Source organism: Sus scrofa, chromosome 2 (assembly GCF_054392235.1).
Source record: "Sus scrofa isolate SSC_HxYL_T2T_F1_AM1 chromosome 2, Sscrofa_HxYL_maternal_Yorkshire_Landrace_v2.0, whole genome shotgun sequence".
Taxonomy (NCBI): domain Eukaryota; kingdom Metazoa; phylum Chordata; class Mammalia; order Artiodactyla; family Suidae; genus Sus; species Sus scrofa.
The window spans coordinates 8,191,400-8,212,188 of record NC_139384.1 but is presented as its reverse complement, the minus strand read 5'-3'; the positions used below and the strand labels follow the sequence as shown (position 1 = coordinate 8,212,188).

General features: G+C 46.5%; 1 protein-coding gene and 1 long non-coding RNA gene across 22 annotated transcripts in view; both read left to right on the top strand.

The window, feature by feature from the left end:
* MARK2 (microtubule affinity regulating kinase 2) overlaps positions 1 to 20,789 on the top strand; it is a 61,024-nt gene that overhangs the window by 14,659 nt on the left and 25,576 nt on the right. For 2 of the 21 annotated variants that reach the window (XM_085010833.1, XM_085010827.1), the window contains exon 1: positions 16,629 to 16,741. The exons of 18 other annotated variants lie outside the window; for them this stretch is intronic. The gene's annotated coding sequence lies outside the window, so the exon portion shown is untranslated. Of the gene's footprint in view, positions 1 to 16,628; positions 16,797 to 20,789 lie in introns of those variants that run through there. One more of the 21 variants, XM_085010826.1, reaches the window with a different exon arrangement.
* Positions 6,392 to 9,931, top strand: LOC146405060 (uncharacterized). Its single transcript, XR_014836877.1, has 3 exons — positions 6,392 to 6,820; positions 7,069 to 9,376; positions 9,652 to 9,931. It is a non-coding gene; the product is annotated as an uncharacterized LOC146405060 (long non-coding RNA).

Below are 20,789 nucleotides of genomic sequence, written 5' to 3'. Positions count from 1 at the left end.
GTTAGCTTTCTTCCATTAAGCTAGACATTAATTGCAATGTATACATATAAGGATAACCTGACCCCCTTGCTGTACAGTGGGAAAAAAAAAAAAAAAAAAAAGAAAAAAAAGAAAAAAAAAAAAAGCTAGACATTCAGATAACCAGGAATCTAAAAGAGCAATTCTTGTTATAAATTTCATTTTCATAAAAAATAAGTTACTTGTTTAAGCATGTGATGGGTTTATTTTTTTGAATAAAGAAAAATAATTTTAAAAATTGTTTCAATTTCTAATAAGGTTGATAGCTAGAACTACATAAACAAAAGATCTTTGCAATCTTTCATATGTTTTTTAAGAGTGTAGAGAGTTTTTGGGTGAAAAGTGAGAATACCTTTGTTGTAGACAAAACTTGGGTTTATTTTCCTAAGTCTTGGCCTGGTTACCTGCAAGTGACTTCATAGGGAGCCCTTGTTTGCAATTCCCAACCCCTATAATAATCCCTTCCTGGACCTCAGAGACTTTGACCTGAATGAGCTTATTTCCTTCTAATATATACATATATATATATATATATATATATATATATATAGCATTGGCCTTTGAGGGTTTTGTTGTTGTTTTACCTATGGTTTATTTCCTCCCTTTTTTCTCTTTATTCTCTATTTATTTCCTTTTTCCCATTTTCCCTTTCTCTTTATTCTTTTATTTTTAATTTTTCTCATTAAAAAAATTTTTTTATGCTTTAGTTTGGGGGGTGTCTGGCATTGTGTTTGATTGCTTTATAAGATCAGTTTGTCAGGTGGACTTTTGTATATGTGAAATTATGTTTTGGAAAGCATAGTTTTTCCATCAAAAGTAAGTAACTTTATGTTTACACGTAATGGGTTTATTAATGTTCTTTTAAATGAATGGATACATATATAAATCTTTTCTCATATTAATTTCTAATACAGAAAATATGAATAGATATAATCCATATAAACAAAAGCTTTTGGAGAACTCGGTTTTGTGTGTGTGTGTGTGTGTGTGTGTGTGTGTGTGTGTGTGTGTGTCTTTCTAGGGCTGCACCTGTTCCTATGCTAGGGGTCGAATTGGAGCTGTAGTTGTTGGTCTACACCACAGCCATAGCTGTGCAGGATCCAAGCGGCAACTGTGACTTAACACCACAGCTCAGTAGTTAACGAATCCTCCTAGGAACCATGAGGTTGAGGGTTCGATCCCTGGCCTTGCTCAGTGGGTTAAGGATCTGGCGTTGCCGTGAGCTGTGGGGTAGGTTGCAGATGCGGCTCAGATCCCATGTTGCTGTGGCTCTGGCAAAGGCCAGTGGCTACAGCTCCGATTCGACCCCTAGCCTGGGAATCTTCCATATGCCGTGGGAGCTGCCCTAGAAAAGGCAAAAAGACAAAAAAAAAAAAACAAAAAACAAATCAGAGCCACAGCTGCCGGCCTACATCAGAGCCACAGCAACACAGGATCTGAGCCACATCTTCAACCTACACTGCAGCTCACAGCAACATTGGATCCTTAATCCACTGAGCAGGACCAGGGATCAAACCCATGTCCTCATGGATGCTAGTCAGGTGCTGAGCCACAGTGGGAACTCCACATTATGAATTTTTTTTAGCAATTAAATTTTGGGATCATTTTAAACTTAGAAGAGTTGCAAAAATAGTCCAAAGTGTTCTTGTACATTTTTCATGCAGCTTCCCCTTGTGCTAGTATCTTACGTAACTATAGAACATGTATCAAAGCTAAGAATCAATCTTGGGGAGTTCCTGTTGTGGCCCAGCAAGTTGAGGACCCAGCATTGTCTCTCTGAGGATTCAGGTTCAGTCAGTCCTTGGCCTGGCTCAGTGGGTTAAGGATCTGGTGCTGCTGCAAGCTGTGGCATAGGCTGCAGATGGGACTCAGATTCGGTGTTGCCGTGGCTGTGGTCTAGGCCCCAGGCGCAGCTCTGATTCAACCCCTGGTTGGAGAATGTCGTATGCAACAGGTGTGGCCATAAAAAGGGAAAATAAAACAATCCTATCATACTAATGAACCAAACTTACTCAGATTTTGTCATTTTTCCACTAATGTGCTTTTTCTGTTTAGGATCCAGTCCAGGATCCCATATTGCCTTTGTCATGTCATATCCCCATGGTCTCCTCAAGTCTGTGACCTTTTCTTAGTCTTCCCACGTCTTTCCTGACATTGACAATTTTGAAGAATTCTGGTTAGTTATTTTATAGACCGTTCCTTGGTTATGGTAGTCTGAAATCTTCTCCTGGCCATGTGCTTTAATGCTATCTTTTCATTGTGGTCAAATACACATGACACAGAACGTGCATTTTAATAGTTTTTAAGTGTGTGGTCCAGTGGCATTAAGTACATTCACAATGCAACCATCACCACCACTTCTAGAACTTTTCCATCATCCCAAACAGAAACTCTGTATCAGTTAAACAGTAATTCTCCATCTCCCTCTCCTTTGATAACCTCTGTTCTACTTTCTCTATGAATTTACTTGTTCCGAGCACCTCATGTAAGTAGAATCATACAATATTTGTCCTTTTGTGTCTGGCTCATGTCGCTCAGCGTAATGTTTTCAAAGTTCATGTTGTAGCTTCAATTGCATTTTAAAAGTTAACTTGGATTTTATTTTGATGCTATGTATTAACTTGATATATTGAAAAATATACTTGTAATGGGCTTAGTAATATTTTAAATGAATTAATAGATTAACATTTTCTCAGTTTTAGTTATAATACAGTAGCTATAATCCACATAAACAAAAGCTATTTGAGGTCCTTAATAATTAAGAGCATAAAGGAGTTCCTGTCGTCGCTCAGTGGTTAACCAACCCGACTGGTATCCATGAGGACGCAGGTTTGATCCCTGGCCTTGCCCAGTGGATTAAGGATCTGGCGCTGCCATAAGCTTTGGTGTAGGTCACAGACGCCGCTCAGATCCTGCGTTGCTGTGGCAAAGGCCGGCGGCTAAAGCTCTGATTCAGCCGCTAGCCTGGGAACTCCATATGCCGTGGTGCAGCCCTAAAAGGACAAAAAGACAAAAAAAAAAATAAGAGCATAAAGGGTTTCTACACAGAAGTGTGAGACTTGCTTTTGTAGAGCACTCCGGGGGTGGGGGGATCATCCCTGGCCTGGATTGGCTGGGTACTTGCTATGACCACATAATGAGTCTTTGTTTCGCAATTCCCAGAGTCCTGGCTGAACTGCGGGAAGGCAGCGGGAAGGCAGTTGCTGCCGTGGTTTGTAGTCATCTAGTTGAGGAAGCTGGTTCTCTGACCTGAGGGACTTTAACCAAATTTGGTTTATTTCCTCCTTCCTACGGAGCATCAGCCTTTTTGTCCCCCCATTAAAATCATTTGGCTTACTTGGATTTCATTATGAGAGTAGATTCTTTTTCAAGCTTATATGTTGGCTATTGGTCAATTCCAAATTTGAAAACTGCAAAGCTTGCTTAGCTTCTGTCCTTGGAAAACCTTGGTGTCTGTGAGATAGCAGAAGGCTGCAGCTAGGCTCCAGGCACTCACCAAGGCCAGAGCACCCAACGGTCTGTTCCCAGAGTGGCTGCAGAGCCTACATACCTTGTTTCTGTTTCTTTTGTACTTAACTCTCTGCTAATCTTGTTTCTTAGTGGAACATGCCCACCAAATCCCACATTTATGGGGGTGCACTTTATTTTCTCCTGTAAGAGGTAAGCAGGTTTGGTGTGTGTGTGTAACTGCAGGTGAACTTTGTCTTTGCTTGGTGAGCCTTTAAGAGATAGTGTTGCAGTAAATATCTAGTTTCTAAACTATCTTATTATTTTCCACCTTGTTCTTTTGCTTGTATTCATTCTCCAGTTAAGCGAGCACCTCTAACTTTTAAAAGCTTCTCTTAGTACTACTCATAGTAGACCTTTGGGCCTCTTCTCATAGTCACTTGGACCAGCTTAAAGCAGATCTATTTTTTTACACTCATCTAATTTACTCAGAATCACTTCTCATGGGAATCATTTTTTAAAAATCTGTTTAATCAAATGCTTACCTTATATCAATTCGAGTCTCCATATAGACTTGTGGGGTTACAGTTCCATTTCCCATTTCTCAGCAAGTCCCATAATCCTCTGCTTTTTACACAAAGCATATTTCTTTTCAGATACACATGTGGCTTTCATTTCAATTCCAGAATTGAACTTGATGTGCTTTTTTCTCTCTCTTCAGCCGATGGTCTGTATGAAAGATAGACTTTTGCTTTCAAAGGAGATTTGTTCACTCTATTAGCTAAGGCAGTGACTCAGTAACGGTGCCTTCTGGATGGCTCTCTAAGTATGTTACTCTGTTCTGAGAGGTTGGGAAACTTTTTTTTTTTTAGAGCCACACCCAAGGCATATGGAGGTTCCCAGGCTAGGGGTCCAATCGGAGCTACAGCTGCCAGCCTATGCCACAGCCACAGCAATGCCAGATCCGAGCTGCGTCTGTGACTCTCACCAAAGCTCACGGCAACGGCGGATCCTTAACCTACTGAGCGAGGCCAGAGATCCGACCCACAACCTCATGGTTCCTAGTCAGATTCATTTCTGCTGCACCACAACAGGAACTCCAAGGTTGGGAAACTTTTTTTTTTTTTTTTTTTGTCTTTTTTTTGCCATTTCTTGGGCCGCTCCCTTGGCATATGGAGGTTCCCACGCTAGGGGTCCAATCGGAGCTGTAGCCACTGGCCTACACCAGAGCCACAGCAACGCAGGATCCAACCCTCCTCTACAACCTACACCACAGCTCACGGCAGCACCGGATCCTTAACCCACTGAGCAAGGCCAGGGATCGAATCCGCAACCTCATGGTTCCTAGTCGGATTTGTTAACCACTGAGCCACAATGGGAACTCCAAGGTTGGGAAACTTTTAAAGGCAGTGGACTGAATACCTGAAGGGTGGACAGTGCCCCCACCCATTCTCACGGGGCACAGTTTGCCCTGAGGCTAGTGTCTTTAGCTATAGACATAATACTAGCCAGCCTTTATTGAGCATTTATTTTTGTCCCAAACACTTGTGTCGTTAGCTGTCTTACATTCATTAACTCATGTAATCTTTGTGAGATAGTGGGTCTTATTATTTTCCCTACTTTGTGGATGAGGTATCAGAGGCCCAGAAATGTATGTAACTTGTTTAAGGTAGCAGACCCATGTGGTTTGTTGGTGTCAGAACAAGACTTTCGTGACTGTGGAGCGCACTCTGGCCTCACTTGTGTCCAGACAGTGGAAGCTGGATCCCTTAGGATTAGCTTCCAGTCAGTATGGGACAGAATAAATCTCCGAGACATGCTTGGTCTCCTCTTGCCCAGATCATTTCTTCCTGCCTCCAGTGGCCTCTTGTAAAGGTGCCAAGGTGCAGCAGATGCAGCTCTAGGGGTTAATCTCCTGCCCCCCCCCCTTTTTTCATTTTTGGCTGTTCCATGGCATATGGAGTTCCTGGGCCAGGGATCAGATCTGAGCCACGGTTGTAACTGCTGTGGCAATGCTGGCTCCTTTAACCCACTGTGCCCAGACGAGCCGAGACCAGCGATCTCCTGTGCCACGCTGGGAACTCCATCCCTCCTTGGTCTTAACAGCTCCATACAAGAGCTATAGAAATATTTTTTAACCTTATTATTTAATCCTGGCTTTTGTTTTCTTCATCATCTCTTTCATCTTCTGAAATTTCAAGAGCCCCTTGAGAAAAACTAGAGTCTTGAGACCTAAAATTGGTGACTAACAAGTAAGCACCTTACAGTATAGGACAGTTTGGATTCTTAGATTTGACTGTCCTGCTCAGTAGCACCTCACCCCCCCACCTCCCGCCCTTTTTTTTAATGCCCACATCCGTGGCACATGGAAATTCTCAGGCCAGGGATTGAATCTGAGATGTAGGCGCAACCTTTGCTGTAGCTGCAGCAACACTAGATCCTTTTAACACATTGCACTGGGCTGGGGACTGAACCTGCACCTCTGCAGTGACCAGAGCCACTTCAGTCAGATCCTTAACCCACTGTACCATAGTGTCAGCTCCAAAAAAGAAAACTTGTGTGTGAATCTTAACTGTGTGTATTTTATCCTTATGAAACTAAAATCATCTTTTTATAACCCTTTATGTGCCACCTAAAGAGGCCCAGAGCTGCTTGCTTTTAGTCTTGGCTGCCAAGCACACTGGGGACTGTAGCTGGCAGTGCCAGTTCTCTGTGTGTGTTTGGGACTTGCCAGTTCAGTCCTGGGAGCTGAACTCTGGCTGTCCTGCTGTGTCTCTTTATCCCATTGCTTGTGTAATATGCCACGACTTCCTGTTTGCGTTTGTCAGTCTTCCTTTTGGTTCACTTCTCTCTCCTGAAGCGAGTCCCCGTAGCTGTGCATTTGGTCCTCCAGGACATCTGGAATAGTTTCCTTTTTTGCTTTTTAGGGCCCCACTCACAGCATATGGAAGTTTCCAGGCTAGGGCTCAAATTGGAGCTACAGCTGCCAGCCTATACCACAGCCACAGCAACACCAGATCCCCGACCCACTGGGTGAGGCCAGGGATCAAAACCCGCATCCTTGTGGATTCTGGTTAGATTTGTTTCTGCTGCACCACGAAGGGAACCTCGCTGGAGTAGTTTCTTAGAGTGATTGCTGTGTATACCTCTGTGAAATTTTGCTTAACTTGGGTTTGAATTCGTGGTTTGATTTACTTGTTTGTCTCTTACTGGTGAAATAGTGCCTTTCTTTTTATCCTGTTAGAGGTTTGATTTCATTAGCAAAATTCTGAATTTTTTTTGCTTTTTTTTTTTTTTTTTTTGTGGTCTTTTTGCCATTTCTAGGGCTGCTCCCAGGGTATATGGAGGTTCCCAGGCTAAGGGTCTAATCAGAGCTGTAGCTGCTGGCCTAGCCACAGCCACAGCAACACAAGACCTGAGCCATATCTGTGACCTACACCACAGCTCATGGAAACACCAGATCCTTAACCCACTGAGCGGGGCCAGGGATCAAACTCGCAACCTCATGGTTCCTAGTCAGATTCGTTAACCACTGAGCCATGGCGGGAACTCCTCTTTTTTTATCTTTTGAGGGCCGCACTTGTGGCATATGGAGGTTCCCAGGCTAGAGGTCTAATCGGAGCTGTTGCTGCTGGTCTATGCCAGAGCCACAGCAACTCCAGATCTGAGCCTCGTCTGCGACCTACACCATAGTTCATGGGAACACCAGATCCTTAACCCACTGAGTGGGGCCAGGGACCAAACCCAAGCCTCCTGGTTCCTAGTTGGATTCGTTTCCGCTGTGCCAAGACAGGAACTCCCATGAATTTTTGAGCTTTTTTAAGGTGTCAGCATGGGGCGAGGATGAAGGAATGAGCTGCTCCCCTTGACTCAAGCTTCCATCACTTACCCACTTGCACCCTTGCAGCCCTAGAGATCTGCCTTCTCGTAGGATCATGGTTTTGTGCTATTTCTACATGACTTTAGAGTCCATCTTTTTGTTATAGTGGAAAAACCAAGGTCTAGGTGAATTACTTTGAGAAGCACAGTCTGTTGGATTTCTTATGAGTGGTTCTCCCCCCCCATCTCTGGCAGGCACATTTTTATCTCTCAGAGGTGGTTGCTGTTCACACACAGGTGTTCTTTAGTGAGGCAGACCACTGCTTCCTTGGAGAGCGCGTGGCAGTGTTTTCTTGCTAATGAAAAGGCTGTCATAATGGGTTAGGTCCATAGGGGCTCTGCCCTTCTGTACTTGAATTCCCAGGGAGAAAAATCTCTACCTTAATTAACCACATCAAGCTGTCGGAGAGGTGTGGCTGCTAATTGATTAGATGACAGTCCTCTGCATTGGTGTGAAGCTGTTGGGGTGGTTTTGTTTTAAAAACAAAATAGATTTTTTTTTCTTTTATTTTCCCACTGTACAGCAAGGGGATCAAGTTATCCTTACATGTATACATTTTTTTCCCCCTATAAACAAAATAGATTTGAGCCAGGTAAGTTTATTTTGGAGAGGTGAAGATCTGTGGAGGGATTTCCCTTTATTAATCGCATGTCTTTAGTGTCATTTTTGTGTCCCCATTTTCAGGTTTGGTTGTATAAGAAGCACTGAGTTGGCTTTTCTTGCCATTTTGGTGCCATTGGTGATCAGTGTCTTCTCCCTGCACCTCTGCTGTACTCCCTTCTGTCTGGTAGCATCAGATTCCTTTACTTGGTTTGGGTTTCATTCTCACCTTCTGTCTTGGAATATTTGAGCTCTATCCTGAAATATATTTTTAAGATAGTGTTTAAAAGCAAACACCCTGCCTTTCTTGAAACCACAGAAAATTCTTGTGAAACAGCCGATAGGGCAAGCTGCCAAATCCACACTGTTAAAACCGATCCCTTAATGACAAAATGTCAGACAGTGATGTTAAACCTTCATTATGATTGTGGCGTGAGGATTTTTCTTACTAATAAATGTTTAGGTGCTGAACTCCCAGTTTCACATTTGGAATGCTTTACATTATAAAATTCTGAATGGTAAACCATTCCAGAAGAGTTTTGTGTAGCTAATCTGCTGTAGGAAAGGTTTTAATTTTTAGTTTTTATTTTAAAAATCTATTGTAGTTGATTTACAATATTCTGTCAACTTCTGCTGTACAGCAAAGTGACCCAGTTATACAAATATATTTATACATTCTTTTTTTCACATTATCGTCCATCATGTTCCTTCACAAGTGATTAGATATAGTTCCCTATACAGCAGGATCTCATTGCTTATCCATTCCAAATGCAACAGTTTGCATTGACTAACCCCAAACTCCCAGTCCATCCACTCCATCCCCCTCCCCCTTGGCAACTACGAGTCTGTTCTCCATGTCCATGAGTTTGTTTCTTTTCTGTAGATAGGTTCATTTTGTGCCATATATTAGATTCTCGATATAAGTGATATCATACGGTATTTGTCTTTCTCTTTATGACTTACTTCACTTAGTATGAGAATCTCTAGTTCCATCCATGTTGATGCAAGTGGCACTATTTTGTTCTTTTTTAGGGCTGAGTAGTATTCCATTGTATACATGTACCACATCTTCATCCATTCATCTGTTGTTGGACATTTAGGTAGGAAAGGTTTTATTTATTTGTTTATTTATTTACGTAGTCTTTTTAGGGCCGCACCTGTGGCACATGGCAGTTGCCAGGGTAAGGGTTGATTCGGAGCTATAGCCACTGGCCTGTACCACAGCCACAACAATGACAGATCCAAGCCTTGTCTGTGACCCACACCACAGCCCACAGCAACGCCAGATCCTTAAACCACTGAGGGAGGCCAGGGATCGAACCTGAGTCCTCATGGATCCTAGTCAAGTTCATTACCACTGAGCCATGATGAGAACTGTGGTAGAAAGGTTTTAAACAAACCAATTCTCATTCCCCTTCACCTGCTTTTTTAGTTTCAGGAAATGATTTTCTTTTGAGTTGATTTGGACTAAGTCTCATTTGCTTTACCATTTTAAAGTAGAATTCTATTTAGGCGTTCCCGTCCTGTCTCAGTGGTTAACGAATCCGACTAGGAACAATGAGGTTGCAGGTTCGATCCCTGGCCTCGCTCAGTGGGTTACGGATCCGGCATTGCCGTGAACTGTGGTGTAGGTCACAGACGTGGCTTGGATCCCATCCCGCGTTGCTATGGCTCTGGTGTAGGCTGGCAGCTGCAGTTCCAATCAGACCCCTAGCCTGAGAACCTCCATATGCCACGGGTGCAGGCCTAGAAAAGACAAAAAAAAAGAAAAAAAAAAAAAGAATTCTATATAGAACAGATAAACATGGATGCTGTGTAGCACAGGAAACTGTATAACTATGTTAACTATCTTGTCATAACCTATAATGGAAACAATCTGAAGAAAAAAATATATATATACACACATATATATGTATATGTTTATCACTTTGCTATATACCTGACACATTGTAAATCAACTAACACTTCAACTTAAAAAAAAAAAAAGGAGTTCCCGTTGTGGCGCAGTGGTTAACGAATCCGACTAGGAGCCATGAGGTTGCGGGTTCGGTCCCTGCCCTTGCTCAGTGGGTTAACGATCCGGGTTTGCCGTGAGCTGTGGTGTAGGTTGCAGACGCGGCTTGGATCCCGCGGTGCTGTGGCTCTGGCGTAGGCCGGTGGCTACAGCTCCGATTCAACCCCTAGCCTGGGAACCTCCATATGCCGCAGGAGCGGCCCAAGAAATAGCAACAACAACAACAAAAAAGACAAAAGACAAAAAAAAAAAAAAAAAAAAAAAAAAAGGAGTTCCCATCAGGGCTCAGTGGATAACGAACGAACCAAACTAGTATCCATGAGAATGCGGGTTCCATCTCTGGCCTCGCTCAGTGGATTAAGGATCTGGAGTTGCCGTGAAGTGTGGTGTAGGTCAAACACACCGCTCAGATCCTGCATTGCTGTGGCTGTGGCATAGGCTGGCAGCTACAGCTCCTATTCAACCCTTAGCCTGGGAACATACATATGCCTTGGGTGTTGCCGTAAAAAGACAAAAGACAAAAAAATAAATTAAAAAATAAATTTAAAAAAAAGTAGTTTCAGAATTGTTTTCCCAGAGCAGAGGAGGACTGGGACTTTGTTTCTCTCTTTCTTTTTTTTTTTTTTTTTTTTTGTCTTTTGTCTTTTGTCTTTTTTTTTTGTTGTTGTTGTTATTGTTGCTATTTCTTGGGCCGCTTCCGCGGCATATGGAGGTTCCCAGGCTAGGGGTCGAATTGGAGCTGTAGCCACCGGCCTACGCCAGAGCCACAGCAACGCAGGATCCGAGCTGCGTCTGCAACCTACACCACAGCTCACGGCAACGCCAGATCATTAACCCACTGAGCAAGGGTAGGGACCGAACCCGCAACCTCATGGTTCCTAGTCGGATTCGTTAACCACTGCGCCATGACGGGAACTCCTGTTTCTCTCTTTCTTGATTGATTGATTGATTGTCTTTTTAGCGCTGCACCCATGGCATATGGAGTTTCCCGGGCTAGGAGTCAAATCGGAGCTACAGCTGCTGGCCTACGCCACAGCCCCAGCAATGTGGGATCTGAGCTGAGTCTGTGACCCACACCACAGCTCATGGCAACGCCGTATCCTTAACCCACTGAGTGAGGCCAGGGATTGAACCTGCATCCTCATGAATATTAGTCGGGTTCGGTAACTGCTGAGCCATGATGGGAACTCCCTGGACTGGGACTTTAATCTTTATCCCCAGGCCCAGAATTAACTGACTTTTTTTTTTTTTTTTTAAGATGGCATAGAACCCTGTTTGTCTTGGGACTTTACTTCTTTCCAAGTGCTTTCAGGAATGAGTATTTGTTCCTTATATATAACCTTCCAAAAGAACTATGACACTGCTGGTAGCCTGCTGAGTAACAGTACAGCTTAAAAACTGGTAATGGTGTGCACCAGGCTGTAACAGTGATTGGGAACTGACGAGGGAGACAAGGCTCGATAACACTGGGAAATAAAAGGAAAAATAGGGAGTTCCCATTGGGGCTTAGTGGTAACAAATCCGACTAGTATCCATGAGGATGCAGGTTCGATTCCTGGCCTACGCTCAGTGGGTTAAAGATCCAGCATTGCTGTGAGCTCTGGTGAAGGTTGCAGATGCAGCTGGGATCCCGAGGCTGTGGGGGTAGGCTGGCAACTACAGCTCCGATTCAACCGCTAGCCTGGGAACTTCTGTGTGCCACACAGGTGGCCCTATAAAAGGAAAAAAAAAAGAAAGAAAAGAAAAACTATATATACCTGCCTCCAGAGTCATAGCCGGCACTGAAAGGAGGAGCTCCAGATGCAGAGCTTTAGGAAGCCCTTCCAGATCTTCCCCAAGGGCACCGTCGTCTTTTCTAAAGGTAGAGGCTTTTTCTGACTTCATCTCCATGACCTTAGACCTAAGCAACTTTTTTGACTTTGTGCTTAAGCCCTTCCTTTGCATGTTGGGCCTGTCTCTGGTTTCTAGATGAGGATGAGACAAGGAGTGCTAAGTGATTGATTCTTCATTGAGTCTCCTTGGGTTGACTTCCTCTTACACCAGCATCTCACCAGTCTCACCACGGTCCACTCGGTGGGTAGGCATCCCTATTCATTGAAACGTCAGGGTTTAGACAGATCCTGGCAGAACTCATCATCCTGGCTAAGTGAGACCTGGGATCTTTAAATCTCTCAGCCCCGGCTCCTCTGAAAAACAACAAAAGCTGCAAACTTCTAGTAAATTGGAAGGCATCAACAGATTTTGGTTCCAGGATTGGGTCCTATGTTAGCTTGTGATTTGTGCTTCTCTCTCCTACTAGTCAAGTCTTTTTTGAAGGCTCAGCTATATTTTATCCTTCTCTGTATCTCTTCCTCCCCAGAGTCTGTTAGAGTGTTTTGCACATGATCATCTCTTCATGAATATTTGTGAAATTAAAAAATAAGAGAAATTACAACGTGGGTATTATTCTTCACTTACAACCACCCTTGGAGAAGTGTATCCATGTTGATTTGTGAATGGCTCCAATTTTCGGCCATATAACTCACAGGTCTTTTTTTTTTTTTTTTTTTTTTGTCTTTTTTGCTATTTCTTGGGCCGCTCCCGCAGCATATGGAAGTTCCCAGGCTAGGGGTCTAATTGGAGCTGTAGCCGCCAGCCTACGCCAGAGCCACAGCACCTCGGGATCCAAGCCGCGTCTGCAACCTACACCACAGCTCACGGCAACGCGGGATCATTAACCCACTGAGCAAGTGCAGGGACCGAACCTGCAACCTCATGGTTCCTAGTCGGATTCGTTAACCACTGCGCCACAACGGGAACTCCCTAACTCACAGCTCTTAATCTAGGTTCAATAATGATTAAAAAGAACAAATTTTTCAGGATGAAAAGATGAGGGGGACTTTTTTACCCTGTTACTGGATTTTGTTTAGAACCCAGGAAACCACAGGAGGAGAGTGTACTGCTGAGGCAACCCTGTCCGGCTTCCTGAAATAGGCACCAGAGCCAAAAAGCCAGGTCCTCCTGGTTTTGCTGAGTTGTGTTCTCGCCCCTGCTATACAGCATCTCTGGCTACATTGTTGCTTTTGGTTAAATTGGCCTTATTTTTCCCTCTTTTGCCATGGGTGAACAGTGAGACACTGAGTGTTGGGAATTTTGTCCAGGATTGGAGAGGTGCTGTGGTCTGTTTCAGAAGGCTGGAATTGTCTATAGTGGGAGAAGAGCTCAGGAACACGGCACAGGAAGAACTGATTTCACGCCACTTCAGGACCCGGATTTTTCTTTGAGCATCTCAGGGAAGATCAGTTGCTTTTCTGAAATGACCAGGAGCTGTGAGATCAGCGATTACGTTTTTCAGGACCCATTGTGGGTAGGACAGACTAAGAAAGATGATCATTTTCTACTTTTTTCTTGATTCCTTGGTCTTTGTGACTCAAAGTGTGAAAGCTCCAACTGATTTTTGAGGCTCCTGTTTTTGAACCAGTGCAGAAGGCATCAGCTATGTAGGGTGGTGGAAAAAGGACCTGTTGGACTGGTCTGCTTGGACCTGCCCGCACCCCACCCCCCCACCCCCCCCAGGCAGAGAGGTTGAGACTCCTGCTGGATGGGCTCTGCCAAGTGGTTTTTCCTCGTGGATTGAGCAAGCAGGCAGCTCCTCACCTGAGGATCCAGGGTGCTAAGGGATCGTGCTGGGGGTAGGGGGAGTAGGTGCCACCCATCCTACCAGGGGCTGGGCCTACTCAGAGCTGCTAACACGAAGGCTGCAGAGCCCTGGGGCTTGTTGGAAATAGACTCTGTGTCATGGTACCTTTCCCAGCACCCTGTGGCCATCCATATTCATGGTACGCAGGGAGGCTGGGAGTGGTGAGGAGCTTGTAAACCGTGGGTAAGTGAAATCTAGAGACGGAGAGGATTCTTGCCTAGGGCACACTGAGTTCAGGCTGTAAGGTTTCTAAGCCCGGAGTTGTCACCTAGTTTAACTTTAATTTTCTTAGCCCTAGGCAGAAGAGATTTTTCCAGCGTGTGAGCCTGGTGTCCGAGACAATGTTAGGTGAGATTTACTTACGGAGCCAGACTTCTGGGCAGGTCAGGATGTGGTCTTCAGGACATGTAGGCTGTGCCTGCTTCCTGCTGTGGTCTCAGGGACAGGGCTGGAAGGCTCGTGAGCACAGGGCACTGAGAGCCTTCACATGCACCTCAGGCAGACCTTCAGAGCTCATCTCCAGCCCCTTGTTAAACAAGTGAGGAAACCCGGGTCCCAAGATGGTGAATGACTGGCTCAGGATATGTAACTTGTTTGAGTGGAGCTGGGTCTGTGCTCACTCTCTCTTGAGGACTTTGCACTATATCCCCCATTGCTTCCTCTTCAGAGGCTCTCTTCCTGCTTACAAGGCCTGTGGGGGGCGGGGGACTACCTGCAGACCTTTTGGTAGAGGGGAGGCTGAGAAAGGACTGGCTGAAGGACAGTAGGCCCCAGCTCCACACACTGGCCTTGAGTTCTGAAATCGTGGCAGAGACTCGTCTGTAGAGGCACAGGAAAGCCCTCTGCAAGATGGATTTAAAGCAGCGGGCACCAGCATTCCAGCCCTGGCCCAGGTTGAAGCAGTCACATGGAGCAGAGATGTGCCAAGAGCTGTTGGGTAAAGAGTCACTCTCAGAAAATTGGAAAGACCCTGACCCTGACTTTCCCTCATGAGTTAGGAAAACATTACTCTTTTTTTTTTTTTTAGGGCCGCACCTGCAGCATATGGAGGTTCACAGGCCGGGGTCCAATCGAAGCTGTAGCTGCAGGCCACAGCCACAGCCACAGCAACACGGGATCTGAGCCACATCTGTGACCTATACCACAGCTCAAGGCAACACTGGATCCTTAACCCGCTGAGCAAGGCCAAGGAGCGAACCCGCGTCCTCATGGATGCTAGTTGTGTTCGCTAACCACTGAGCCACGACGGGAACTCCAGGAAAACATTTCTTGAAAGCTTGTTAGGTGCCAGGCATGTGCCTGAGCGCTGAGGAATTAGAGATGACTTAAGCCCTGGAAATTTCCCTCAGGTCGCTCCCAAACTTGTGCAGTGAACAAGACAGCCACCTAGAGTTGTGAAGGAGACAGGCCATTCAGCGAGACTGAAGTCCTGGTGCACAAAGGCTGACCTTGGGATGCCTGGAGTGACCTGTCAGAGACCCTGTGAAGTCAGAGAGATGGCGCCACCAAAACTGCCTGGAGGGTGTCGTGTCTGAGCCAAGGCTAACCGGAAAGAAGAATGGGAGCAGAAATGGAGACAAAGTGTTTCAGGCAGTAGGCGGCTGTGGCAAAGGCCCAGAGTGAGACCCCAGGAAGGGACAAGGGTAGGGCTGGAGTTGGAGGCAGGGAAAGGGAGCCAGGCAGCTGAAGGGAAGGTCGGAAGCTATGTGGGTCTGAAAATCAGTTCTGCGTGTGTACGTGTATGTACAGATAAAGACATTTATGTACGTATGTGTGTACACACACAGATCTCTTTAAGTCGTGTGTGTGTGTGTTTGTCTAAGGGGCGCTCTGAATATGAAGCCGTCACGTCCTGTTCCCAGTGCTTGCTGCCCTGGTTAGATGACTGTTGATGTCTCCCTGTGTTGTGGAGTAAAAGGGACTGGTTTTCTGCTGTGCAGGTATGGGTGGGGAGTTGGCCATCAGAGGTTTCAGTTCTGGGAGGTGGGACTGCATTTAGCTTTGGAGCAGGGCTGGCTGAGGACTCTGGGGGGGCTTCTTCAGGCCCAGGGGCCAGGACCAATTTCCCTCTTCTCGTGGGGGAGTGACTCACAGGCCATTGCTGCCACCGGACGTTCTGCAGGCTTTTCAGAAGCAGCCTGTGGCAGCCCACGGTTGCAAGTGGTGAGAAAGAAGGAAGTACCTGGTGGGGCCATTTCTCCTGTCACTCTTGGCCGACGTTTCTGTCGCTAAACAGCACCTCTCTGTGGCAGTCTTGGGCTCTGCTCTGACAAAGGAGGAGCACTGCCTCTCTGTGGGAGGGGCTGTCATCTGTGGTTTCTGCTCTACCCTGTCCAACACAGCCAGCAAGAGTCCCCCTTCCCTCCTGTCAGTGGCACTCAGGGGCGCAAGTGCTTGAGTGGCAGAGCCACCTTAACTTACAGGGACATGGAAATGACCGTGCTCCAAACTGCAGGGTTCAGGGCACAGCCAGCAAAGCATGTGAAAACTGACTAAGGTTAGAGTGTGAGCTGTCCACTTCCGAAAGGCGTGGCGGGACAGCGTTTCACTCGACTACGTATGGCTGTTGCCTTGCAGACAGCTGGGCTGTCCCGTCTCCTGCCAGGCAGCAAGTTTTGTTCCCATGCTAGTCCAGCTTTTACTGTTTCCCCTCCTGCCTTTCCCCAGAGACCATAAACCTGCTTACCTCCTGTTATGTTCTAGTTCCGATAGGAGTACCATTCAAAGTTCTTGGCAGGAGACCAACCCACTTCTGCCCAAGTTGGTTTCCCCTCCTTTTCTCAGTGTGTTGGATGTGCACGTTCCCCTGAGTTCTTGTGCAGCTGGTTGGCTCTATAGTGCCCAGAGATTGGAGCTCTCCTGCACCCGGAACCCAGCTGCTTCCCTCCCCAGGTTTAGGGGCGGGGCTTGAAAATAGAGAATCATAATCTCCCTTCCTCCTCCTCCTCCTCCTCCTCCTCCTCCACCACCACCTTCCCCCCCCCACACACACACACAACACGCCAGGCAAACTGGAGTGACCGGCTCAGGGGCTCAGAGCGGGACTCAGCCCGCCTCACTGCTCTGCATGAGAGCAGCGATCTGGAGGCAGATTAAGGGGCGCGTGAGTATGTGAACTCTGGAGCACGTTACTGTCTCAGGCTGGTCCTCGGTGGCAGGTGTGGACTTATTCTGGTGTTCAGGAGACCAGGGCTCCTTAGGGGAGATGGTGGCCCAGCCAAGGGTGTATGTCTGCCCAGGGCCACCCTCCTCTGTCATGCATGGGGAATGGAAAGCGCTTCTGAATACCCCGGCTCTTCAGAAGAGCTTGGGGAGCAGTTTGGGGAGTTTATTCTTGGAATCCCTTGCAGCACAATAGCCCTTTTTTCCCTCCTGGGTCCTTTAGATCTTAAGCTGGACTTACTACCCTCACTTCTCATAGGATGGTTGCATCTCTCTGGCCTCAGCAAGACTGTGGGTGGAAGGTTAGCAAAGGAGTAGCTGCTCCTTTGCTAAGAAGGGGAAGCTGGAGAGGGAGCTCAGGTTGCCAGCCGGTGCTTCACGTCCCCCCCTCTGGCTGGCTGGAGGAGCGTGCCGCCCTGGTTCCCTTCTGCCGACCTCTCCAGCCAGCCAGGGGAACACCCATACAGAAACATCCTCCTGCTGCCGAGGCTTGAGTGCCTAAGGCAGAGACCAGATGGCAGCAGCCCAAGCCTGCTAAGAGGGGAAGATTGGTTATTTAGGGGCTGTGACAAATGGTTTCATAGAGGAGCAGGGGAGAAAGAATCTAATTTGGGGAAGCTAAGGGCCACTTTCTGCAGTATCCCTGTGGAGAGCTCAGACAGCCTGGAGCTGCAGGACCACAGGCTCAGGTGCTGACCACCCTCCCACTTCCTTCCTTCGTCTGATGGCCACTGCTGTTCTGTTAGAGAGGACGACCCTGACCTTGACCTCGTCTGGATTTCCTGCTGCCTGAGCCCCTCTCTCCTGAAGCTGTACCTAATTAGTCTTTCAATTCTGACTTTGAGTAGAGCAAGAAGTGGTCATGGGAAATTCTGTTTTGGTAGTTTGACTTCATATTTGGCATTTAGGCATCTGAGAACTGTGTGCTTTCGTTATTCAGAAGTACCCTGGAAACATCCCTCTTTCTTAAGCCCAATACCACAAACATTTCTTGATAAGACAGAAAGCTTTTCCTTGGGTATTAATTTAATTGGGGACTTTTAATGGAGTCTTATTAGGGTGTAGTCTCCCTGACCCCCTAAAACACCCCAACATTTTATACAAAGAACTTTGGAAAAATGGAGTGGTCCTTCAAGGTCACTGAATCGTAAGTGGTATTTGGCATAGTTAACTGGTTTGCATTGGTGAGAGATTTATGCTTTATATTTGAGCAAAAGATTTCTTGGCGGGAGGCCTCTATGCTGTGTTCCCAGTGCTTGCCCTGTGTACAGGGCTTGCCCCTGACAGGTTGTTTTAATCCTCTTGCCTATAAACAAGTGCAGCAGAACGTGTCGGGCCAGCTCACATGACCGTGGTTATCTCTTCATGGGGTAGCCAGCATCAGCTCTAGATTCCACAGTCACTTGATGTGGTAGAGCTGTCAGGGTAAAGAGGTGGCAATGCCAGGAGGAAGCCTGAGTGCCAAGGAAGGTAAATGGGAGTAGATGTCATTCCTTGGTGAGGACTGGATCCTTGGGACAGGAGTGAGAAAAGGATGGCTGTGCAGTTTCATTCCTTCTTGCCTTTATTACCCCTGAACTCCTACTTCTGATATCTCATTTATCTTTCTCCCGTGTCTTAAACCCTGTCTGCAGGGGCCCAGGACATGCAGCTATTTCAGGAAGCTGCCCCTGAGACAGATGCAAGCCATCTCATGGGATACAAAACCCAACACTGAAAATCCCATCTTCCCAAACAGTGATCTTGTTATGTTGTGTGAAGGACAGCTGGTGATGGGAGCCTGGCTGCCGCAGAAGGCTGCTGTGCCTCCAAGCCAGAGATGCTCAGGAGCTGGGAGGGCAGCTGGGTCTCCACCCCTCCCAACTCTCCCTCTCACCACAGAAGAGGCAGTGCTATGCAGTACGTGACAGTCAGGGACTCTAGCCACCCTGTGTGTTTCTTAAATACGAGTCACATTTCCCATTGTGACTATTAATTTGCACTGTTTCCAGTTTCATATACCTAGAAAATTTTGACAAAATTGCTGACATTGTGTATCTCAGGAGCTGTGGTGTGTACTCAGGGTTTTCCTGTGTGGGATGTGTGGGTTTTTTGTTTGCTTTTGGCTGTACCTGTGGCATGTGGAAGTTCCTAGGCCAGGGATCAAACCTGTGCCACAGCAGCTGCCTCAGCTGCTCCAGTGACAAGGCAGGATCCTTAACCCACTGTGCCACAAGGGAACTCCCTAAAGTGCTTTTTTTATCAGGGGCAAGTAGAGTAGCCTTGTATGGAAAGGATAAAACAGTTGAGCTGCTGGAGCCTTTTCTGGCTGTGCCAGAAACTTAGGTCCAAATCTGAGCCATGCAAATAGATGACCAGAATTTGGTCTCTGATGTAGGGCTTTCCTAGGCCTGTTCGAAAGATCCATCTCTTTGGAAAAGAGAGCATTTGTGGTAAGCACTGGGTAAAGAAGTTAAAGCCAAATCCACATCTTGTTCTAGTAACCTATAGAAGAAGTTGGGAAGGCATATGGAATTAGAGTAATAATAGCCAGCCTGCCATGAGCATTTAGTATATGCTAGACATTGTTCTAAGTGTTTTGGGCGGCGTTGACTGGTTTCTGCCTCCTGTTAGAACACCTCGTGTTTCCTCTTGATAGGAACATCTTCGTGCCCGCAGGGTTTTGTCCCTGTCCCTGGTGGTTCCCTAGACTGGATAGAACAACAGGAGGGTTAGCAGGGCTGCCCCCAGCCAGACTCTTCTGATCAGAGGTTTCAGGGTGGGTTTTTCCTCTCGATTTTCAGGACTTGATTTAAGCCACCATACCTGTTGGCAATTAGAGCTGCCTGTTAGGATTTGTTAGGAAGGATCTGTATCCCTTTTGTAGCCATCCTTTCTCCCCTGCCCTCTGAGTGAACTTGGAGGTGGAGAGCTGGAGATGAGGCTGCTCGGCTCCTCCAAAACGACCGGCATTCTCTTGTCTGCAGTCAGTGTAATAGTGCATCTAACAGTGGCCCAAAGTGCCCCCCTTCCTCCCTGACATCACCTGTCAGTTGGTGGTTCTAGTTCTTGAGGGCTTCCACCAGCACATAAGCTAATCTGTACCCAAGAGCTTGGCTGTCAGGTGCACATCGCAGATGTTAGAAAACTGAGAACCTCTAGCAGTGAAGTCCCCCGCGTTGGCCAGGGCTAAACAGACTTTTTCTGGACCTTTTTCTCCTAGAAACCAGTACAGTCAGACTCTTTTCCTCTCATTCTCTTAGGAAAGATGAGTTAACTAAAAAAATACTTGTTAGGAAGGCACTTATAATGGAAAATGGCTGTCATCTCTTTTACGGTACTCTGCTTCCAGGCCACGCACTCAAACAGCTAGGTCACCCTAGAGTAGAACTGTTATGGCCACCAGAAAATGAAGTAGATACAGCTTTGAGAGCAACCTAGGCCTAGAGGCAGAAGCTTCCAGGCACTCTCAAGAGTGTCTGCCCCTGGTGTGTCCGGGGACTGTCCCAAATGTCCCCCCCACCCCCCGACGTGCTGCCCAGTCTTCCTTTATTGGCCCTTCTCTCCTGGGAGGCGGCTCCCATTCGGAGTTCCTCTCCTCCAGCTTCATTCCTCATCTCCACCTGGACCCTCCTCCTATTCAGCCACCCCAGATACTTTGAAGCTCCCCTCCCCTGGCTCAGATCCTCTTATTTCCAGCCCTCACTCAGAGTTTGAAGGCTGGGAAGCCCCAGAGCAAAACTGTGTTCCTAGGTCCTGTGTCAGAAGAGTGAATTCATTTTCCTGTTCTGGACTCTGGCTTATTGTTAAGTATGGTTAATATACTGCTTCAGATACAGAGGTGGCCCTGATGAGATGGACTGGCCTGAGAACACAGCCATCATTTGTAACATGTTTCTTTGAAAATAGTTCCTTCTCAGAAGGGAACTTTTGGTAAGTTGGGGATTTCTTGGCTAATATGCTACAGCAGATTTGCTTGTGCCTTGTGGAAGTGTTCTCGTTGCTTTGTA